The sequence below is a fragment of the Chiloscyllium punctatum genome, chromosome 43 (genome assembly GCF_047496795.1).
Source record: "Chiloscyllium punctatum isolate Juve2018m chromosome 43, sChiPun1.3, whole genome shotgun sequence".
NCBI classification, from domain to species: Eukaryota; Metazoa; Chordata; class Chondrichthyes; order Orectolobiformes; family Hemiscylliidae; genus Chiloscyllium; species Chiloscyllium punctatum.
In genome coordinates this window covers 57,712,637-57,718,636 of record NC_092781.1, presented here as the reverse complement: position 1 = coordinate 57,718,636, position 6,000 = coordinate 57,712,637, and positions in this window count along the sequence as shown.

Below are 6,000 nucleotides of genomic sequence, written 5' to 3'. Positions count from 1 at the left end.
GGTGATCTTTCCACTGCTTTTTGTCACCGGTGTAAACTATGTGGATGAGAGCATAGGAAATATGCCGAATACATTTGCTGATAACACCAAAATTGGAGCTCTCGTGGTACACGAAGGAGGTTACCTCAGAGCACAACTGGATCTTAGTCAGATGGGCCAATGGGCTGAGGAGTGTCAGACGGAGTTTAATTTAGAGAAAGGTGAGGCGCTGTATTTCGGAAGGGCGAATCAGAGCAGGACTTATACACGGAATGGTTACGTTCTAGGGAGTGTTGCTGACTAAAGAGACCGTGGAGTGCAGTTCATAGCTCCTTGAAAGTGGAGTCACAGATAAATACGATGGTGAACAAGGCATTTGGTTTGCTTTCCTTTATTGGTCAGAGCATTGAGTACTGCATTTGGGATGTCATGATTTGGCTGCACAGGACGTTGGTTATGCCACTTCTGGAATATTTTATGCAATTCTGGCCTGCGTCCTAGTGGAAGGATATTTGGAAACTTTAAACGATTCAGAAAAGGTTTGCAAGCGTGTTGCCAGGGTTGGAGGATTTGAGCTATCGGGAAAGGCTGAATAAACCGTTTCTGTTCTCCCTGGTGCATCCGCAGCTGAGGGGGTGACTGTGTAGAGGTTAAACATTGATGTGATTCATGGTTAGAGTAGATAGACAAGATGTTTTCCCTGGGATGGCAGAGTCTGGAGAGTATAGTTTGAGGGTGTAGAGGCGAAAATATCTACAAGGGATCTAAAGGGTAACGTTTTCATGCAGAGAATGGTGGGTGCAAGGATTCATTTGCCAAGGGAAATGGTGGAGGCTAATACAATTGTAACTTTTAAAAGGTATCTGGTTGGGAATATTATTAGGAAACGTTAAGAGGGATATTGGACTCGTGATGGCAAATTAGACTCGATTAGGTTATCTGGTCAGCATGGACGAATTGGATCAAAGAGTCTGTTTTTATGATGTCCAACTCTATGATTAAGTTAATTTGGAAATGATGTGATAGATATTTCAAACGGAGAGAAGTCCAATAATATATAACTGCCACGATGAACCACACCATTCAGTTAACTCACCTGACCTCTGGGACTCACCTTCTCTCACTTTGATGTGTAATTGGAAGACACTGCCATCAGTCACACGTCACGTCCTCACACAACCCATCTCACTCCCCTCAGTCACTGCATTCGGGACCGCGTCCGCATTCATTGCATCACACACATCTAAATAACCATATCCCCTCCCCTCAGTTATGGAATCTCAGTCACCTCTGTCATTACACCCAAATGCCAAGCCGCATCATATTCTCCTTCGTCACTTAAGGCACTTTCCTTAGTCAATGCATTCATAATCCACTCCGACACAGCACCCAACCCGGCTCAGTCACATCATCTCCCTCTCCTTATTCAGGGAAGGCAGCATACCTCAGGCACATCATTCCTGTCCCTTCAGTAAATGCACCCTCCATGCTCTAACTCAGTACACTCCAAACCCCTCAATTTCTGCATCGGCGTGGTGGTCTTCTTGTGGTACGTGTTAGTCCCTCGGCCCTGGAAAGGTCTCAGCGTGGTTTATTGATCTCGAGGCAATCCCAGAGCGATCTCCCAGCCGCCTGAAACTCGAGATGAAGCCCAGTGTGGTCTGTAATCAGCGTCCAGTGGGTGCAGAAAGCGCAGTGTGCTGCATTCTGGGTTGGAATACTGTTGTTCAGAAAGGTTAATTCTCCAAAACTGACATTTTTATTTCTCAATGTCTTAGATTAGATTAGATTCCCTACAGTACAGTACCAGGGCCTTCAGCCCAACAAGTCCACACCGACCCTCTGACTTAATACAATCCATTCCCATCAGACACTTCATTCAACACCTTTTGCTCACTGAGTGATATTATTCTGTGTTGCAACATGAAATTATCCTCAGTCACTGTGTCGCATTTCTCCCAGTTGTTGCCTTCAGTCAACACATCCCACTCCCCAAAGTCACTACATCTCAATTATTTCATTCCTTCAATAGATTCCCCTCAGTCACTATGTCACATTCTCACTCTTTGTGTCCTGTTTCCCCATTCACGAAACTCCACTCAGAAAAGTCACAACCTCATGTTCCCATTTTTGACCGAAGGCAACTCATTGCAATCTCTGCATTTCTCACGCCTCAATTACTATATCCAACTTCAGTTATTGACTGCATTCCACTCCCCTCAGTGACAGCATGACACTATCTTCAGGAACTGCATTCCACTCTTCGGAATCACTGCAACCCACTCCCCTCAGTGACTATATTTCACTTCCCTCCGTCACCACCTCTTACCTCCCTCTGTGTCTGCATCTCACTCGAATAAGTCACTCCATCGTGTTCCGCTCGGTCACCCGGTCACTCCCCTCAACTCCCCTCAGTCACCAAACCATGCTTACAACTGTTTCCATATTGCACGACCCTCAGTTTCCGTATCCCAATTCCCTCAGTCACAAAATCTCATCACTCTGAGTTACTGATACCCAATGTTCTCATTTATCGCTTCCCATTTAACTGAGTCACTGTATCCCAAACCGCACAATGTCTAAATCCCATGCCATCTCACTCATTCGAACCGACTAACCTCAGTCAACACATCCCACTCGCCTCACACTCCACTCAGTTATTACATCCCCACTCTGGTCATTCACTTCAATGCATTCCACATCGTCGATAAATCTGACAACCCTGTTACCATGTTCTAATCCCCTCAGTTACAATATCACACTGACCTCAGTGATTACTTCCCTCAAGTCTCACTCCACACACCCTGCTCAAGTCCTCCACCCCTTTGCATGGTCTGTACTCTTATCAGTCTCATTGTTGAGGTTTCCCACTACTGCAATCTCTTTCACAGAACGTGTGAGTGAGAGGAAGAGCTGAAAGCACCGTTCATTTATTTCACTGAACAGCTAATATTATACATCTGCTTTTATCGCCTTCTTCACTTACAAATTTGAGGGTTCCGTCTCACAATCGCAAGTCTGTTCAGAATGTATGATGCAGAGAATCACATTGTATGTGATTAGTAAACAGGTCTGTGCCTCTATAATAAGTAATGCTATGGGGACAGCCAGCCTTGCCTTCTGTGGAAATGAAACAAATTATTAACAGGAAAGAAATCTTGATTTCTAAGATCACAGATCAGCCACGATCTCATTGAATGCTCAAACGGGCTTGAGGGCTTGAATGTTGCAATGAAAGACTGGAGAGGTCTGGTTCATTTCTCCCACATGCTCTAGGCACGGTTAAGAGCAGATTTCACTGACGAATTAAGGATCATATAAATGCTGCATCGTGTGTACACTGGAGCAACATGAATCCGACTCGGTACAGTATCAATTAAAATAGTGATAAAAAGTTTCCAAACTGAATTTGATGACTTGCTCCATTCACTAATCAGCAGATTGCTTTACTGGCATTTCTAACTGTTGTTGCCACTCTAATTTGGTAAGAACTGTGGGTCGAAAATCAGACACTTCAGCTTCTACTGATTCCAGAGATTCCCCATTTGAAAAAAAAAGGCCGGTTAATCAGTCCAATAGGAATGAACTCACCATTGGGAACGAGGAAGTCGATTTAACAAAGACCTACCATTCAACTTAGTTTTAAAATTTCCATTTATGTTCTGTGGTTACTCAAAAAATGGCATTATTCTTTGCAACACGCAAATCGCAGGAATATCCATAAGGTCACGAATGAATGTTACCAGATGAGCTGTTGCTCCCAGTTAATTTAAATTTAACTAAACCACATTGAACTTTGACTATTATGCAAATGACTTACTCAGCAAACCGAGGATCAGCAGCAATGTCCTCATCTCAATCTGTGATATTCTAGAAAGTGAAACAGAAAATTTATGTTAGAGAAGGGGAGTTCAAGCGAGAATAGGAGGAAATGTATCTTGGTGGGGGCGGCGGGAGGGGGGTGGTGGATTTAACAGCCGAAAATTTAATTTTACAACTGTTGACGTCTGTCAGTGTGACACAGAGACACAATAGTTAGCACTGCTGCCTCACAGTGCTCGGGTCGATTCCACTGTTGGACTAATTCCTGTGTGCAGTTTGTACATTTTCCCCTTGTCTGCGTTGTTTACTCTGGGTGCTCTGGTTTTCTCCTACAGTTCCAAGATGTGCAAAGTAGGGGAACTCCTTATGCGAAATTGCACATACTATATATGGATATGCAGATTAGGTGGGTTAGTTATGGGTAATGCGGGCTTAGAGGAATATGGCCGGGGTGAGGGTGTGGGTGAGATGCTCTTTGGATGTTCTCTGTGGACTCAATGGGCCGAATGGACTCTTTTACACTGTTGGGATTCTCTATTTCTATGATCTCGCCCCATCACTTGGACCCTTACAGACAAATTTAACTTTGCCCCTTTCATTCAATAATTCACCCATGGAGTGTAATCTACACAATTTCCTCACTGGGAACCCAGCGGACGGAGGGTTATATGTCTCCTGCACTGCAATATTTGTCAATGTTGACGCTGGAAACACTGAAAAGTGTTTGGATCGCCTTTCATAACACTGAAGGCTATGAGCATCAATTGAGAAACTGGGTTGAGTGTAGCCATTAGCTTCTTTTTTCTGTTTTATATGATTGCTTCTGTTCAGGAGTCAATCAAAATGATGTCAGACATTTGCTCATCTTTTTTCATCACTCGTGACCTCCACTGCTCTGGAGAGAACGACATTTTCCTTGGTGGTTCCATCAGGTAAAAAGGAATTTATACAATGAAGATGTCATGTTTTCATAACAGATTGGTCTAAGAAAATATCGCAAGATTTTCCCATGAACTCTTCATGCTGGCTATTAAAACCTTTCTCTATTTTTATTTTCGAAATCATGTGTAGATTAAAGATCTCCATGACCACTCCTTTTGTATTATCCCAAGCATCCACAAATTTGCTTCAGATGTCACCAGCCACAATGAGCTTATTGTTCAAGAAGCTGCCAGCAGCAGCTAATACTCCATTACTTTGCCTAAAATTTTACCTCTTCAGAGGGACAGATCAAAATCTCCCATGCTCACTCACTCACCCATACCCGAAGCAATCTCTCTCCATTATTGAAGCTGTGAAATATTGATTGCTGGATCCCACTATCTCTCGTTTGACTTGAAATTTAGTATCCACTTTCAATAAGGCATCGAAAGACAGAAGGAGCTACGTCTGTTTTTCTCACTGATAACCCAATGGATATTTAACTTTCATGTTCATCCCTCAATTTGGGATCCAGACGGATTAACATCAACTCTGTGATTCATTCTTCAAATGGGCCCAAGCGAATGGACTACAATTGAATTGTTTACACTGGTTTTAAACTTCAAATGTCTACAGTGACGTATGTAGGACTGCCTATGATATGACACATGTAATAATTATGGTAAAATGTGCCATTTCAATTGAATAATCCACAGAACCAAATTAAGAAATATTTACTTCTGCATTTTTTCATATTATTTGTTGCAAACTGCATTGTTTTGATGGCATTGTTTAACATATCCTAGAATGATTAGTCTGTCATGAAGGGTGCTGTGTAATTAACCTTGGCCGACATACTGACCTTTTAACCATGCCCCTGAAAACATCTGGGATGACATGAAGTTGAGCACAGATCTTGGCAGGTTTTAAGTGAATGCTATAAGGTTAATGATGCGGTAAAATGAGGCAATTTGCGACATTATCGACTTTTGGAGGGGAAGTGGAAGAAAATACTTGATGAAATGAACTGTGATGACACTTTAAAACAAAATCAGAGATTGCTGTAGCTCTGCAGGTCATGTAAGCATCTGTGGAGGAATAATAAGTTTCTTTTTGAGCTCTCGAAACCCTTCATCATGAAACCAGAAATGTCCAATCTGTTTCTCTTTCCTCACGGCGGCACGGTGGCACAGTGGTTAGCACTGCTGTCTCACAGCGCCAGCGTCCCGGGTTCAATTTCCGCTACAAGCGACTGACTGTGTGGAGTTTGCACGTTCT